This window comes from Pan troglodytes, chromosome 10 (assembly GCF_028858775.2).
Source record: "Pan troglodytes isolate AG18354 chromosome 10, NHGRI_mPanTro3-v2.0_pri, whole genome shotgun sequence".
Lineage (NCBI taxonomy): Eukaryota > Metazoa > Chordata > Mammalia > Primates > Hominidae > Pan > Pan troglodytes.
The window spans coordinates 33,427,644-33,445,993 of record NC_072408.2 but is presented as its reverse complement, the minus strand read 5'-3'; the positions used below and the strand labels follow the sequence as shown (position 1 = coordinate 33,445,993).

Here is an 18,350-nt window from a genome sequence, read left to right as displayed (position 1 = left end):
TTAAGCATGATTCCAGGTTTTTAATTATGTTCCAGCAACACTAGTGTTTCTTTATAACTTAAAATCATAACCATTTGATAATTTACCTTTGGATCTGACCAGTGATTCATTTTTTTCTTGAATATACTTTGTGTTTGCTTTCTCATCCCCGTTAAGTCTGAAACATTATTGACACCCCACATCACTTACTCTGTTTAAAGACTTTACGAGTAGTGAGTCACATGTTTAGGATGATCACTTTGGGAAAAAAAAATTATAGAGTAAAGGGGAAATGTTCTTGAGAGCTTTATTAAAACCATTAATATATAAAATGAAAAAATAATAAACGACATGAAGTGTCTCTCAATAGTTTAGAAAGAAAGATTTGGAACTTTAAGTAAAAATGCTAGGTCAAGTAAAAATCCTGATGTAGATTAGATTATCTTAATCTTATGAGCATTTTTTTTTAATTTGGTGAAGCTGTTTTGAAACTGCCTGTCCATATCAATGCCAGACTATCTCTCTACCTCTCAAAGAAAATAATTTGCATTAAAATTCCTTTTTTTGTTATGTAATGAAAGTATAAAACAAGAATTTGTACATTACTCAGTGTGTACTGCAGTCAGATATAGTTAAAATAATTTTTCTGATGCGTAATTTTAACCACCATTTCTGGAGTACCTAGTATGTGCAGGCCAAGGCTTTGCCTATATTATTCCCTTTAATCATCAAAGTAGCCTTGCAAAGAAGTTATTTTCATTTTACAGAAGAGTCAAGGATTAGGGGGTTGAAGTGAGCTGCCTAGAGTCACATACCTAAAGTCCAGGTGGATCACTATGTCTTGCTTTTTCAAAAGCAGTTCTTTCTACTACAGTACAATAGTTTCATGTTTTACAGTCCATTAAAATCCAAGACTTATAAAATAAACTAAAAATACTCTTGAGGCAATTACTATTTCTATGATGGGCACTGGGACAAATATACTTGAACATAACAAAGAACTAAAAATACTGTGAAAAAAAGATTTGTCTTAACGATGACCTTGAAAGTTGCATTGGGTTTTTATTATTGGTCCAGGTTTAAAACATTTTATCTATCTAAAACATATGTTGTGTGTTTTAAGAAGTTATGTTATAAATAACAGCATTGTGGTTAAGAGCTCAGAGTCTGGGGCCAGGCTTCTTAGATGCAAATCCCAACTCTGTTATTTTACTAAATGTGTGACCTTGGGCAAGTTAATTAACCTGTTTTGGTGTCCTCCTCTGTGAAATGGAGTTAATCGTGGTATTTAACAGAATTTAAAATGTAGTGTGTTCTAAAGCGCCGTGCCTGGAGCATCATCACCACTAGGTAGTTAGGGAAGTAAAACACATTTGGCACACATCATTCAAGAATGGCCAGAAAATCCATGTCTTCCCACAATAGGGACCAATTTTTTGCCTTTCACCAGACAACCACTGAATGTTAAGAATCTACTGTGTGCTAATAACTGTGTCCTTGCTGTATGACAGAAGCTATTTGGAGCGCTCTCAAGTGCTTATTACAGCTAGTCAAGGAAACCGCATATATAAAATAATACTGGGTACAAGACTATACAATTAAATACTGGTGTATCACTAACAACTGTTTAGACCCTGTTTTTGCGTTAGGCATTGGGTTAGTCTCTGTCCTCATGGAGTTTTCAGTTTTATAGGGAATACAGACCTTTTAACAAGTATGTAAAGTACAGTAAAAGACAAGTACAGATTAAAATGAAATCATAAAATAGGAACCTTAGCCTAGTCTTCTGTGGTTCCGGTTAATAGTGCTGTTAGTAGTCAGAAGGAAGTTTTTTAAAGAAATGAAAAAGCTCAGTGGTTAAGATAGAAATTAAAGTTAGTCTTGATGGCTACCTAGATTTTGGATGAGTTCAAAGGATATACGGAGGGATTTCAGGCAAGATAATGTGAGCAAGGCATATCTGTGAAATAGAAAACAGTGCATTTTGGTGTATTGTGTGAAACAAGGTTGGTTGTGAAGCATTGGGTCCCTTCATAAAATTCCTTGAAAGCCAAGAGAGTAGTTTAGATTTGAGATGGCAGGGATCTGGAGTGATTTAAGAATAAATTATAAAACCAAGGAAGATAAACTTGCAATCATAAGCAGGATAGGATATATACAGTATGGAAAGCTAAGCTAGAAAGCTGTTGCAATTTTCTTGCTATGAGGTGACGATAAAGAATTGATTAACGGTGGTCACATTCAGAAAGGATACTTAAGATTCCTGATATGCGGGGAGGGGGGAGAAAAAGTTGATGGTAACAGTACATTATATGTGGATGATGAGTATATTGGTGTTAGCACTGTTAAAAACATTATGGAAAGGAATGTAAGTGATAAAGTAGTATAATGACTAAATTTAGTTGGAAACTACTGCTGTAACAAATCTGTATACCATTGACCAAACAGGTGTTTAGTGGCCATTTAAAAATCTGTGCCATTATGGCAAAGGACATTTGCTTTGGTACAGAATAATCTGATCCACTGCGCAGTCAATGAGCAGTGAGGGTTGATTCCCATGGCAGTCCAATCTTTGCTTATCAAGGAAGGATGGTGTGAAGTTTCTACAGACTTTCTGGTAAGTGATTGATAGGTGAGTTTATGCTTTGATTGAGTTTTTGCTTTGAGTTTATGCTTAGTGATTGATAGGTGAGTTTATGCTTTGTCAAGTAAAGCATTTAACTGAAAATGTATTATGTTTACACAAATATTCTTAATTGGAAATAGTTTCTGAATATGCACCTAAAAATGTTCTTATGAAATATGTCAGGCAGGCTGATTTTTAACTTGAAGACTTCTACTTTAAGAAATTGTTTGGGTCCCATCGCCTATACCATGTAGAACAGAAACAAAAAGCCAGTTATTTAATTTTTAATTTGCAATTAAACTCTTGGCCAAGAGGATCTGTTGTCCAAAATTACATCGTGATAGCTTAAGAAAAAAAAAAATCTTACTTTGCCAGAAAGGGAATTATACAAGGATATCTTTTTGAGTTGCTGCCAAAGTTTGTTCTAGACCACGGCCCTCTGGCCTCCATGAAGGATCAAAGTCTGGGCAAAGACAATTTTAAGTTGTAGGTAAACATGCTTTTCATTTCCCTCCATTCCTTACTTTTGTCATAAGCAGTCTGGATTTTCAGGGGTAAAGGCTGATAGGGTTGCCAGATACAGTCATTAAAAATTGAGAATGTGCAGTTAAATTGGAATATCAGATAAACAATTTAAAAAATATATGTAACACACATATGCCAAAACACTGGTTATTTGAAATTCCAATTTAACTGGGCGTCCTGTATTTTATCTGACAAGCCCTAACTACTTCTTTAAAATCATTTGTTAACTTCCTACAAAAAATCTCTAAATGGGAGGAAAAAAAAATCCTGTAAGTTGTCTGGGCCAAAAGCAGAAGTGGCTCCATGGCAGTCAGCTTTCTCCTTAACTTGGCTTAAAAAGAAAAAGCCAAAACCAGAAGTCCCAAAAGCTTGCGTTTAAAGCGGGCTGTGCCGCAGCTTTCCCGCCTGTTTTCTGCGGAATGTAGCACAGCAGCCACCCCGCGTGGGTGGGGCTCGTTTGGTTGTGTCCTTGCTGGTTGGGAAAGGAGGTGCCGGAAACTTCAAACCACGGCCAGGGTACAACGTGTCCGCTTAGGCGGCGATATGCGCCGCCATCTTCTTTGCGGGCAAAGGCCGAAAAAAGTTTGGGACTCCACTCCCCCCCGCTGAGCCGATGGAGGGCATCGCCCGCTGCCTCAGCACTCTGGTGACGTGGAATCGGGGTCCCCTCTTTCAGGGCTGATTTCTGGTGGCACGCTGACGCCTGCCAAGGCAGGGAAAGGGGACGCCGCCTCTGTCCCGGATGTAAGATGGCGGCGCGGGGGGCGGCCTGGCGGGGCGGTCACGTGGTGAGGAGTAGCGCGCGAGCCTCCTTAAGTGATCTCTAAGGTTCGTCCGGACGCACAGGAGCAGCGGAGCGCGAGACGGGTCTTGTGTCCGCACGCGTCGAGTCGTCGCAGTCGCCACCCGGGCCATCGCCGGGCCCGGTTTCACTGTTAAGGGGTTTTCGTTTGTTCCGTTTTCGCCTCCTGTAGAGCTGAACGGGAATTCCCCGAAGGGTGCTGGGGAACGGGTGGCCTGGGGACTTCCCGGCTATGCCTTGGCTGCTGTTTGGCGGAGCCGGCGGCAGCCTCTGCGGGATGCCCGCCGGCGATTATCGGCGCCGAGAGCGGGCCGGCGGCGGGTTCGACAGCGCGGCGCGGGTGGGGGCCCGGCTACCGGACTCGGCCGCAGCCCAGCCCCCACCGGGGGCTCGGAGCAGGGAGGGGCGCGAGCGGCGCAGCTCGGGACGTGGCGGCAGCTCCTAGCGGGCGAAGCGCGGGAGCGCTGCTCGCTGCCTCTCGGGGGCAGTCCAGAACCAGTTGGTGTCTGACTGCGCTTTTGCCGCCCATTTCCTGCTTTCGAGCGGCTGAGGCGACGCGCTCCCCTCGGGCAGTGGAGGGAGCAGCTCTCTCCGCAGGACACCGCCGCCTTTCTCTCTTCAGAGCGGTGGCTGACGTACAGAACGCCGGCTGTAACACCCGGGCGCCGGCGCCGCCTCTCATCCCCGTAGCTCTCGGGGCGCGCCGGGAGTAGCGGAGCCGCTGGGTGCTGGGCGGGGTCTCCGGGCGCGGCGCGGGGGGAAGGCAAAGGAAAGGAAGGGGCGGCGGGCCGACGTCGGCGGCGAGGAAGGACGGAGGAGCGCCGGAGCCGCTTTGCTGCCCTCCGCGTGGTCCCGTGCCTCCCCGACACCATGGCCCTGGCTGAGGTAGTAGTTTGTGCTGTTGGTCGGGTTGTGACATTGCCCGCTGTGGAGATAACTGCGCAAGCTACTGCCTTGCTAGTGCTGGTGATGCTCAGCGCCGCGGAGGACAATGGCTGGGAATCCCCTTTGTTTTCCGGGGCGCTGCCTGGGGACAGCCCGCGAAGCCTCGGCGCCCGGCCGGCGCGGCCACCACGGAAACCGTTAGTTTCACATTTTCCTAGAAGGAATTGAGGGGAGTGGGGTGGACCGCGATGCATTTTAAAGGTTGGGAAAGAGCTAAGCCATTGGATTCCTTTTCTTGAAGGAAGGAGTGGAATTGTGTGAGATAATTGATACAGATAACTTTTTCACCCTAAAAAATTCTAACACTTCTTTCAGCAGTTAAATGCCAAATTTAGTGTGTACCTGTTTTACTTCATTCTTTAGCTGTAGGTTGGAGTGGTGTGAGCGATCTGCAGAACTGGCATTAGAGGGGCAGAAGAAGTAGACCTGATAATTAAAGTTTATGCCTTAACATTTTAGATCTGGTTTCTGATATGCTCTCTTAGTAAATCTGAGTGTGTCTTTAAAAACGTAAACCCAAAGCAATTTAAAGTTTCTCTTTAAACTTTGCAACTCGCGAATGAGAAGATTGAAATTATTTGTAGGTAATTGCACTATTCCGATTTTTTAATGTATGAGGCAAACAAATAAATTCTATGTACAGTGTGCTGTGAATGGTTTTGTTTTTTGTTTTTTCTTTTTAGTTTAACCTTGGGGCTCAGATTCTGCTGGTGTGGTGGGTTGGTTTTTTGGTTTTTATGGCCTTTGATTCTAATGTTATGTGGTACTTACATCTTTGAGGTTTTGTATGGGAGAAGAGGACTGGGAATTGAAAGTGGTTTCTAGATTTGAGTTTAAAATCTACTAACACTCATTTTGATTCCTGAGTGGCCACTACTCCTAATAGGAAAATACCTTTGCATAGAGAAAAAAGGTAGTTTGGATAACTAATGAAAATACTCAGTGCTCTAATACCCTGAAGTCTGCGTGGAAAACAAGATACTTGTATTTTTATTTTATTTTCACTGAGGGAAGTAAGTGGTCAGTTTCAGTACTTTTCGTTGAAAACTGATCTGTATTTGTACAGAATAAGTAGTTTTGAATATAATGTAATCACAGTTTTCTATGGTTTTCTGATGCTCAGTTGAAAAACAAATAAGGCAGTTCTTTAAACCAACCAAACCCTTCAGCAGGAGTTTGATGCTTTTATCATTCAAAAGTGATCTAATATATGTGCCTTGATTGGGTTTGGTTTATCCTTGAGAATAACCTTCCTTAATCTGATCTCATCAGGATGGAGCCGCCTCATTGTGGGAAGGGCGGTGAAGAACCTTATCTTGAATCTTAAGATGCAGAAAATGCTTGAATGTTGGCTCTTGAAGTTTGCTTTTCTTGATAGCAACGCAGAGTAAATTCAAGGTTTTGTTAAATGCTTGTTTTCTTAAATAATGAAAACCTCTGCGGTGCTGTGTCAAATCTTGGTTTATGGAGAAACGAATCATAACATGCTAATTTCATTATGATTTTATTTTCCAAAACACTTCATTCAACCAACCGAGGTAATCTTCCAACCCACTACACTCTAACATTTTTATGGAGAATCAACAGTTGTTAATCTGCACCCCAAAGTAAACAAATTCTGCTGGTAATTTAAACTTTAAGCGGATAAGCACACCCAGAAATGCTCAATGTCCTATACAGATAAACTATTCATACTTTATATCTTGTGTTTTTAAAGTAAATTTTATCCACAACTACATATTGCCCAAATAGTAACATTTTTGAGTTATTGGATGTAAAGGTACTTTGAGAGGTTAACTGTTTCCTAAGTTACAAGAGAAAATACTGCCACCAGCTGACTTGTTTTAATCCCATAGCTATATTTCTGCTCTAATCTCCAATTTTAAAAATGATCTGCTAATTACATTTCTCTACACACCAACTGAAAATTACCAACTGAACATTTTCCTTGTTGACAGTTTCCCACAAGATGAATTTGATTTATCAAAAATACAGCTTTCTGAACTTAGTATTATTGACATTTACTTGGTGCAGTTAACTTTTTTGTTAAAGGTCTGTTGTCAAGCATTTAAGTAATTTGTAGTTGTAAAAAGCCACTGATGGAAAGTAATAAGGCAGTATTTTGAGTGCCCTTCTCAATAAGTACATACTAAACCAAAGGAAAGCTGGGTTATGGTAATAACATTTTAATAAATGTCATCCTCAATTGGAAATGGAGACGGTGTTATGGTATATAGGACACACCATATGGAGAAGATTCTTGGAGAACACAGTTTTGCTTCATACTTTAAAATTCCTGATTGCTAATCTTACATAGAAAAGCTTTGTTTACAAGCTATTTTAAAATAACCTTTTGGCAGGTAGGCAAGACTGACTGGCAAGGGTGCACTCCAGACATTGTGTCTTGTGGAGTGGTCCCCAAAGAATTCCTGCCAGAGGCACCTGACAGCACAAATTAGCTCTTCAGTGTATAAGCACAAAGCACCAAAAAGGCTGAGATTTCTTCCTAGCTACATGCTGTCTCCCGCTATTGTTTATTACACTCCACCCACTCCATGGTGAAGCTGACAAAGGAGATACTATTAATTTCCTTTCCCACTGAATAATCCCCTCTGTAATTTCTACAACAAAAGGTAAATAGGACAATCATCTTCGAAAATGAATTAGGCCAGATTGGTAGTACCCAAAAGGAGAATTAATGACCATTGTCATAAACTCTGAAAAGCTGTTGGCGCTACTGATCATCTAGATAATTAAGCAAAAATTTGAAAATTATTTCTAAGATTGTCTAATGAAGTTCACTAAGTGTTTTTGTTAGGTTATCACTATTGGGCACCATGGGGAAAGCAAAATAATTGTATAGCTAGGTCATTGCCCCAAAGGAAAACAGGAAAGTTGTCACATGAAGTGTTTAAGAATCAAAATGTAATTAGCTGAGTGTGGTGGTGCCTGCCTGTAGTCCCCGCTGAGGTGGGAGGATCTCATGAGCCCAGGACTTTGAGGCTGCAGTGAGCCATGATTGCACCACTGCAGCCTGGGCAACAGAGTGAGACTGTCAAAAAAAAAAAAAAAAAAAAAAAAATCAATGTGAGCTCAGTGCAGTGATGTGCACCTATAATCCCAGGTACTCTGGAGGCTGAGGCAGGAGAGTCACTGGAGCCCAGTAGTTTGAGACTTGCCTGGACAAAATAGTTGAGATTCTGTCTCAAGAAATTAAATAAATAAATAATCAAAATGTGGGCAGTTGAGAAAAACATTAGTGACCTACTTCACTTTTGAGACCTGGCAGAAAAGTGATTGAATGAGCTAAGGGAAGGGAAGTATGGAACACTTCAAATAATATAGTAATTTAGGGAGTTCTTTTGGTTAGGTTTGTTGCCTGAGATCTTGGAGATGACAATTGCAGTGATAATTATATTCTAGGTGATTTACAGTTTAGTTTCATATTATCTGCTACAAATACACTGGGAGTGTCATCAGAATTAAAAGAAATATTAGCAGTTCTACATGGAATTTATGTGTTTTCTTATCTCAAGTTGAAAAATTTTTTTTGGTTAAATTTGTTTTACATTTACCTTTCTTTAAAAGTGCTGTTTTGTTCAGATGTAATGGAATTGTGCCTACACAGGATTTTTGGCCACTAAATTTGTGAATAGGGTCCTTTAAAGGCATACTATTGACACCCGATAGTGTAACTTTAGTCTTTTAGTTATTTCAAATATGAACAAACCTAAGACACAATCTTGTGTTTTTAAGGATAAGTTCCTAGTTCTTTCCTCTTATTCAACATCAAACAACACTTACAGAAAATATATTATTTTCTTCGAATCAGGTTTACAAATTCCATTAGTTCCATTATGATATAATTGAGAGTATTTTATCATGGAAGTCAAGAGTTCGCAGAAAGCCAAGCAGTGTGATATGTCACAGAAAATTCAAGTAAATTAAGGACTAAAAACTGTCCACAGACATTGACAGTTTAGATCATATATGTAGTTGTAATGTGTTTCCTGTTATACATGAAAAATCCCTTAACTGCTCTTAGGTTGAGTAATAAACAATTAACGGGTGTTTTATCTCACTTTGAACATAACTACCAAAAAGGTATTAAGATTCAGAGATTGCTGTTTTAATATTCTGCACATAGTGTATTTTAAAGCCCTTGTTAAACAGAAGTATTATGTAGATACAGGCATGGGCTAGTTTTAGTCATAATAGTAACACTGACTTAATGTTACCATAATAGATGGCCGAAAGAGTTGACTAAACTCTAAAAACAGATACATAAGCAAATTAAAATATATTTTTCTGTTTTAAAAACAAATTTACATACTTTTTAGAGTTCAGACGAAAAACCTAAGAATAAGAATCCTATCTGCCATTCATTTCTTTTTGTAGAGAATGAAGCTTATACAGAATAAGTTCCAGATAAATTCAACAGGTGAATCGGATACCTACTCTATGTCAGGTGCTGGGAATATACAGAAGATAAAAACAAACAAACACAAAAAAACCAACTCCACATTATGGAATTCACATTGTAAAAGGAATACATTTCCCTATAATAATAATTACAGACATGTAGTGAGGACAATCCATGGGCCACCTGAGTTGTTTTCAAACCTGAGTTCCACTCATACACCTGTTCTAGAGCCCTTGCTCCAAAACCACTATTGATATTCCAGTTGTATGTTTAAAAAAAGCCATTTCCCATTGATTTTTGTTATAATTGTACCTATTTTTTTTTAAAAAAGATGATAATTTAGTTTCACCAGGGCTGTTTTCTTTCTTTTTTTTTTTTTTTTTTTTTGAGACGGAATCTTGCTCTTGTTGCCCAGGCTGGAGTACAATGGCACGATCTCGGCTCACTGCAACCTCCACCTCCCAGGTTCAAGCAATTCTCCTGCCTCAGCCTCCTAAGTAGCTGGGATTACAGGCGCCCGCCACCACGCCCAGCTAATGTTTGTATTTTTAGTAGAGATGAGGTTTCACCATGTTGGCCAGGCTGGTCTCGAACTGCTGACCTCATGATCCGCCCACCTTGGCCTCCCAAAGTGCTGGTATTACAGGCATGAGCCACCGCGCCTGGTCAGCCAGGGCTGTTTTCTATCTCCTAAACAGGATGACACTGCAGGAGGTACTTCACCTTTAAGAGCTTACAATGTTGTAGCAAGTGCCCAACTACCTTGTGGAGGAATCTAGACCCCATAGCCAGACATCACATTTTATGATGTACACTCTAAACATGGTAAAAGTTCAAAGAAGCAGGAGCGCACTGTGAGTAGGTAGAGAATGCATCTCTCTGGAGCAGAAACGTCAGATTATTTTAACAGTATAAGCTATGGAGAGCGATTATGAGCCTTGTGGTGCCTGAGAACAGGAAAGAAAGAAGTATCCTACCTTCCTTATATAATTTATACCTCGGGGTAACTAAATGGTTGTGAGGGAGATTTCCTCATTACAGAATAATTCCAGTTTCACAGTGCAGAAGGTCTGATAGAAATAGAATGTTAACATTTACAACAGCTCATGAAATAAAGCTAGACCTCTTCAATGGCTAACTTAATGGTTGAAACCATTAAGTAAAATGCTGATGGAGAAGTATTTGATTAGTGAATCAGTAGTAGAGAAGTATTTAATTCATGGATCAGGGCAACCGCACTTAACCTCACTGATCAATTTTAATATTACAAAAACAGATAACTAGATATTCTAGTTCAAATAATTGAACTAGATAGTGGTTTACTAAGACTCTAGACTCTCATCAAGTTTCTAGATCTGATGAGTAGTTTATTAGAAATTTAAGATACAGGGGAACATTGTTAAATCACCACAGGAGCGCAGGTAGCAAAAATCCACACCGAAATTCTACAAGACAAATGATCTGATTTAAGAAAAAAAAAATTTTAAGGAAAGAAGGGCAGGAAAACCTGTAGAGTAAAATGAATTTAAAGATATTTATTGGTTTAATTGCAATGTATAGACCTTGTTTGGATCCTAATTTGATCAAAGCTAACCACAAACACATTTATGAGACAATTGGAGAAATTTTAAAACTGAATATTAGAAGTTAAAGAATTGTTTTTGAAAATGGTATTGTGGTTATATTTTTAAAAAATCTTTTGGTATATGCATACTAAATAATTTACTAATGAATGATATGATCGGACTTTGCTTCATACTTTAATCCATGGGGGATGGGAAGCATATATGGGAGTACACAGGAAAGAAGCTTGTCTTAGTGTTGGTATTGATGATGGGTGATGGGTAGATGGGTTTTTTAATTCTGTTCTACTTTTGTGTATATTTAGAATGTTCCATAATAAAAACTCAAAAACACGTAAAACAAGAGAAAGAAAGATTCCTGTGGTTTGGAGACAACCAAAGCAAAGTGAGAACACATACAAAACCATGCGAAGGTCAGTAAGGTGCAGCTAAGTGTTCTTAGGGTATCCTCCCAGGCCACTTTGAAATACTACCTTGAAGTCTATCAGAGGATCAGTCCATTTTCCTTATACTCCAGATCAAATATACTGACTAATATAGTGGAAGTTCACACATACCCACAACAAGGATACCATTGTTTAAATATATCTATTATAATTAAAACTAGTAATTAGAATTAATAAGAGATGTGCCAAGAACTTTTACTAAGTACTTTGTATGTATAAAGTACTTGCTTTAATGTTAGCCTATTAAACTTAATAACTTTCCATTTTAAATATTATTTTGCTAGTTCCATAGTCTTTTTCTACAAGTATGCCTTATTTCACATTCTTAAACAAGTACTCTAAGCAAAATCAGCTCACTAAAAAAATTTGTTTGGCTTTAACTGCTTTCAATAAGCTTAGTTCTGTTTTTCCTCTTTTATTTTGTTATTCCTCCTGTCTAACTGAAACTTTGTACCCTTTAGCCAACATCTCCCCAGTACCTTACCCCTCTGTCTATAAGCCCCTGGTAACACTATTCTCTCCTTTCTGCTTCTCTGAGTTTGACTTTTTTATATTCCACATATAAATGAGATCATGTAGTATTTGTCTTTCTATGCCTGGCTTATTCATTTAGTATAATGTCCTCCAAGTTTAAACATGTCGTTGCAAATGATAGAATGTTTGTCCTTTTAAATGGTCAACTCTAATAATTGTTCTAGCAATTTATTTGATTTTTTGTTTCCAGTTAGATTCCTTTTTTCTTAACCTTCTTTGTGTGTGTGTGTGTGTGTGTGTGTGTGTGTGTGTGTTTAGACAGGGTCTCACTGTCATCCAGGCTGGAGTGCAGTGGCATGGTCACAGCTCACTGCAACCTTCAACTCCCAGGCTCAAGCGATCTTTCCACCTCAGCCTCCTGAGTAGCTAAGACTACAGGCACAGGCCACCACCCCTGGCTAATTTTTGTATTTTTTGTAGAGACAGGGTTTTGCCATGTTGCCCAGGCTGGTCTCAAAACTACTGGGCTCAATTGATCGCCCACCTCCGTCTCCCAAAGTGCTGGGATTATAGGTGTCAGCCACCGCACCCGGCCCCCAACAATATATGTTAACACTTAGCAGTTAGTTCACTGTGCTTCTACATATTACCAGTGTTATTAATCTAATTTAAATATTTAACTGAGTGCTGTTACTGCTTTGAATATATTAGCACACTACAAAGGTAAAAAAAATATAACCAACCTGTGGATCAAAAGAAACAATGATTTTGCATTTAAGCACAGAAATTATCATGTTTTTGAATGTGTACCACAAATGCCAGGAATAGACACACATATATAAATAAGGTTGAAGGAGGCTGGGCGCAGTGGCTTACGCCTATAATCCCAGCACTTTAAGAGGCTGAGGCAGGTGGATTACTTGAGGTCAGGAATTCGAGAGCAGCCTGGCCAACATGGTGAAACCTGGTCTCTACTAAAAATACAAAAAATTAGCCGGGCATGATGGTGCATGCCTGTAGTCCCAGCTACTGGGGAGGCTGAGGCAGGAGAATCGCTTAAACCCCAGAGGTGGAGGTTGCAGTGAGCTGAGATCACGCCACTGCACTTCAGCCTGGGTGACAGAGTGAGACTCTATCTAAAATATATATATATATATAAGGTTGAAGGAATAAACACATTGAAGCATTATTACAAATATAAGATACTTTTTTTTCTTTTCTTGTTTAAAAATAAGTAGAGACAGGATCTCACTTTGTTGCCCACGCTGGTCTTGAGCTCCTGGGCTCAAGTGATCCTCCTGCCTCAGCCTCCTAAAGTGCTGGGATTACAGGCGTTAGCCACCACACTTGGCCAAGAGAGTTCTTTCAAATTTACCAATATTATCACTATTAAATAGCTTTTATTTTGAAGTATATATCCTAGTGACTTTTTAACTTCATATATCTTATTCTGTATATATGTAGTAAATCACTATCTGGACTCATTAGTTAGATGTTGAACTTAGCCGTAACCTTATCTACTACATACATGGGCATTTTCTGTTGTTATTAACCCTGGGACTTAAGTTGCCTTAGAAATATTAATGATAATTGCTATATGTATAGATGTTACCACTAATATCTTTAGTATTCTCTGCTGACTGTCCATGAACCCTGTGGAGTTCATTATGCTGGAAGTCACAGCGTATTCCTTAAACCCTTCTGATTCTGCTTTATGGCCTCCTCCCTTGTTGAGTATCTTCTTAAAAGGAATCAGAAACCACTCTTCCCACATTCTCCAATAGTCAAGTCACACCATGAACACGGTTCCAAGAAGCGGAAAGGTCCTCTACCACTTCAAGGAAATTAGGAAGAAAAAAAAAGAGAGAAAAACAACGTGTTGTTCCAGAAGGTAGTATACAAGTTCTCAAATGACCTCTAGGCATTTTGGTTCAAGGTCCATCTTTTTCCTTTATCATGTCACTCTTCTTTTTTCCTATTAAAGAATAATTTTTATATCTTTCTATGTGACTGGTAAAAATAATATTCCCCTTCTCCAAAAGTCATGGTCAGTTGGATATATAAAGGTAGTTGGTAATGAAACTTCATGTTCTTGTGGTTTTTAAAATACAGAGTCTTACTCTGTTGCCAAGGCTGGAGTGCAGTAGCATGATCATGGCTCACTGCAGCCTCGACTTCCTGGGCTCAAGTGATCCTCCTGCGTCAGAGCCTTGAATAACTGGGACTACAGGTGCACATCACCACATCCAACTAATTTTTAAAATTTTTTGTGGAGACAGAGTCTCACTCGGTTGCCCGGGCTGGTCTTGAACTCCTGAGCTTAAGTGATTCTCCCATCTCAGCCTCCCAAAGTGCTGGGATTACAGATGTGAGCCACCATGCCCAGCCTTTTTTTTTTTTTTTTTTTTAATGTAAGAAAAGGTAAGAAAAATATGGTGGTGGTCTTACAGGTACATATGTGGTTTATGCACTGTGAAGCTGTTGAAAGGAGTGGATGATGATGAAATGCATGCAGTTGAGCTAGGCTCAGTGGAAAGTCATGTTGGGGAACAGATGGAGTTTTGAAGTGCTAAGAGAATGATTTAATGAAACTGGGGTCATAAAATTGCTAGAAAGAATGTAGGCTGATTTCTTCCAGAATTTAAGGGCTCTGGGAACAGGAAGCCAGAAGAGTAAGAACAGAAACAGATCAGCTTGAACACCAGAGTTGTGCCTTTGAATGAACTCTGGGGAAAGGGTATGTTTTCAGAGAAAAATAAAAAAGGATCTGGGATCATTTACTCTATCATTTATTTAACAATTATTAGTGTGTGTGTGTATGTGTGCGTATATATATATATTTTTTGAGATGGAGTCTAGCTCTATTGCCCAGGCTAGAGTGCAATGGTGCAAACTTGGCTCACTGCAACCTCTCTCTCCCTCCTAGGTTCAAGAGATTCTCCTGCCTCAGCCTCCCAAGTAATTGGAATTACAGGCCCATGCCACCCCACCCGGCCAATTTTTTTGTATTTTTAGTAGAGATGGGGTTTTGCCATGTTGGCCAGGCTGGTCTCAAACTCCTGACCTCAAGTGATCCGCCGGCCTCGGCCTCCCAAAGTGCTGGGATTACAGGCATGAGCCACCATGCCGGACCTATTAGTGTATTTACTGGATATCAAGATGACTAAGAAATAGCACTTGCCTTGAAGGAGCTTTTCTATTTGAGGAAAAAGACATGTATATAAATAACTGCAAACAGAATAAAACAAGTGTTATATAGATCTACATACAGTGACATGCCATGGGAATGCTGAACACTGAGCAACAGTTTCAACTAGCGAATTGGCACAGGAAACATGAGAAATAAATGTATTTTCAATATGACAAGAATGGTCATTTCTGGATATAAGAACAAGAGAAAAGTCATGGATATATGGAAAGGCATGGACTCTTCAAGGAAGAGCAAGTAGTCTAATGTAGATGCTGTATAGGAATCTGGGGACAAAGGGACAGATAAGTGGTATAAACAAAGAGGCTGGAAATAGGGTTATGGGCTAGATCATGAGTGACCTGTAAGCATTAGGAGTTTTGATTTATTTTGGAATAAGAAACATTTATGGCTTTTGAGAAGGAAAATTACACAAGGGAAAAGAAAGGATTTTTATTTTTTATTTTTATTTTTGGAGAGATGAGATCTCACTATGTTGCCCAGGCTGGTCTTGAACTCCTGAACTCAAGCAATCCTCCCAGCTCGGCCTCTGAAACTTCTAGGATTATAGGCGTGAGCCACTACGTCCAGCCAGGATTATGTTTTTTATGGGAGGGATGAGAATATTGGTAGGCGGGTAGAGGATAAATGAGAGAGAATATGTATATGTGAGATTGAATATATAATAGAAAAAATTGATAGGACAAGTCTTGCGTTATTACTACATTTTATGAGGAAAATCTATATATTAGAAGCACTTTAAAGGTATATTTGCTGTTATAGCTGTGGAAACCATCTGAAAACACATTTGAAAGTGCTTTGAAACAGGGGTCAACAAACTTTTCTGCAAAGGGCCAGAGTATGTTTAGCTTTGCGGGCCACAGATGGCCTCTGTTGCATATGCTGCTGGGTCTCCACCTTCCTCCTCCTTTTCTTCCCTTCCTCTTCCTTCTTTTTCTTCTTCTCTTTCTTCTTCTTTCTCTTTAAAAGCATAAAATCATTCTCAGCTCATGGGCCATACAGAAACAGGCCATAGGCCAGATTTGACTTCTAGGCCATAGTTTGCCGACCCTCCATTTTAGAACTTAGCTTTCCTGAAAGAGCATTTGGGTCTCTCTCTCTCTCTCCCTTTCTCTCTCTCTGTCTCTCTCTCTCTCTCTGTCTCTCTCTCTCTCTCTCTCTTTCAGTAAGTGAAGTAAGAAATAGGTCTTTCTTGAGGAACAAAAAGCTGAAATAATTTCATGCATTTGAATATGACCCTTGACCTGTTTTTGTCCATCATCACTCAGATTTGTGGCTGCAACCACCAACCAATTTGGTGCCATAGGATATAGCATAATTTTTCAGCAACAGTTCATAAGCTTTTCTTTTTGTTCTTTTTCCTTCTTCCAGTTGTGGTGGTTTAAAAACATGTCTGCAAAATCTTTGACACTTCTCAGTAAAAAATATAGAGTCTTGTGTTCCCTTTTCTTGAACCTAAGTGGCCTTTGTGCTGCCTCAACAAATAGAATATGACAGAAAAGACACTGTGACTTTTGAGACAGGGTCATAAGAGGTGATAGAGCTTCCCCATGCCCCTGCATTTTAGAGCTCTGGGTTGCCATGTAAGAATAGCTACCCTGAAGCTACCATGCTGAAGAGACCACAGGGAAATCACATAGAGTTAGAAAGAGGTGTCTGAAGAAGCCCAGCTGCTCCCAATCCCAGCTATTTAAGTCCTCCCAGACCAGGTGCCATATATATGAGTGAGCAAGCCTTCAGATGGTTCCAGCACCAGCCACCATCTAGCTGTAAGCTCATGAGACCCCTTCAACGAAAACCATCTAGATTAGCTTAGTCAAGCCCCAGAACCGTGAAAGACAATAGACTTGCTATGGAGGTCGCCACATGCCTCTTTTTTCTCCCTTTGTGAATGGGATTATTTATAATGGTTACCCATACCTACTCCACTATGTATATTGGGTATGAGGGAGAGATAATTTGTCTCACTAGCTGACAGATTTTTCAAACCTCAAGGAATGCCACTTGAGCTGTACGCACAGGACCACACACAAGTATCTTTATCCACACGTGACCTGATTTCACTGATAAAGTCCTGGACCTTGAGCCTGAGCCCAGTGTCTTAATAAATGAGAATTTCAGAAGGTCTTGGGAGGGGGTGAGTATATTTTGCATGTGGGAAGGATGTAAATAATATGTGGCCTGAGAGCAGATTATGGTGGTTTGAAAATGTGTCCACCAATTCTTTAATACTACTCTCAACAAGAGGTGGAATCTGTGTCTCTTCCTTTGCAACATGAGTGGACCTTTGTGATTAAATGCAGCAGAAGGATGCTGTGTGAACTCTGAGACAGGGTAATAAGGGGTGATACAGCTGCCACCTAGTTCTTTCTCAGAACATGTGCCTTTGGAGCCCTGAGCTGCCATGGAAGAAAACCACCTACCCTGAAGCCACAACACTGGAAAGACTATGTGGAAGAACCACAGAGAGAGAGAAGAGGACCAAATGTGTGAGCCTTCCCAGCCCAGGCTCCAAATATGCAGTAGTAAGCCTTCATTTCTTTTTGGTTTTAATTTTTTTTTTTTTTAATAAATCGAAATGGGTTCTCACTATGTTGCCCAGGCTGGTCTTGAACTCCTAAGCTCAAGTAATCCTCCTACCTCAGTCTCCCAAAGTGCTGGAATTGTAGGCATGAGCCACCATGCCCGGCTGCAAGTAGTAAGTCTTCCGATGCTTCCATCACCAGCCACCATCTGATGACAACCCCATGAATGACCCTCAGCAAGAACTACCTAGCTGAATCCAGCCAAACTCCAGACCCGTGAGAGAGAAATAAAATTGTTGTTTGAGTCACTAAATACGGAGTAATTTATATTATCAACAGATAACTGGAACCACAAGTGTAATTGTTAAAGGTAAAACTTTGAATACATTTATATTTGCCTTCTGCCACATTCCATAATTGACTTTTGTTCATGAACCTATTGGCAAGTTTGCCTTATTGCTTTTCCTTCTTCCCTTTTTTTTTTTGTAACTTAAAAAATCATATGATAAAACAACACAAAAATGTATTTGAATGTAGGTTGAGTGACCATAAATAAGCACAAAACTCCTTCCTGTGACTCTCTTGTCTGTATATGCCAAGTATCTAACACAAGGCCTGCCTGGCACATAATTTTTTTTTTTTAATGTTAGTCTCTTTTATCATTCTTTTTCCCTGTCAGTGGTATTATCTTTACCCATGGAATCCAGCACCCTCGTGCTGACTTCTAGTTCCCCAAAGTCCCTAACCTCTACAGTCCTCTCCAACCCCCACCCCAGGCCTCTCTCTATGTTCCAGACATTTTCTGGCTTTTTAC

General features: G+C 39.9%; 1 long non-coding RNA gene and 1 other non-coding gene across 2 annotated transcripts; both read left to right on the top strand.

The window, feature by feature from the left end:
• The first annotated feature begins 4,808 nt into the window (after positions 1–4,808).
• On the top strand, positions 4,809–4,891 carry MIRLET7I (microRNA let-7i). The gene has a single exon (NR_035557.1). It is a non-coding gene; the product is annotated as a microRNA let-7i (primary transcript).
• An 8,244-nt stretch (positions 4,892–13,135) lies between these two features.
• Positions 13,136–18,100, top strand: LOC134807471 (uncharacterized). The gene is made up of 2 exons (XR_010148005.1): positions 13,136–13,694; positions 14,730–18,100. It is a non-coding gene; the product is annotated as an uncharacterized LOC134807471 (long non-coding RNA).
• Positions 18,101–18,350: the final 250 nt, after the last annotated feature.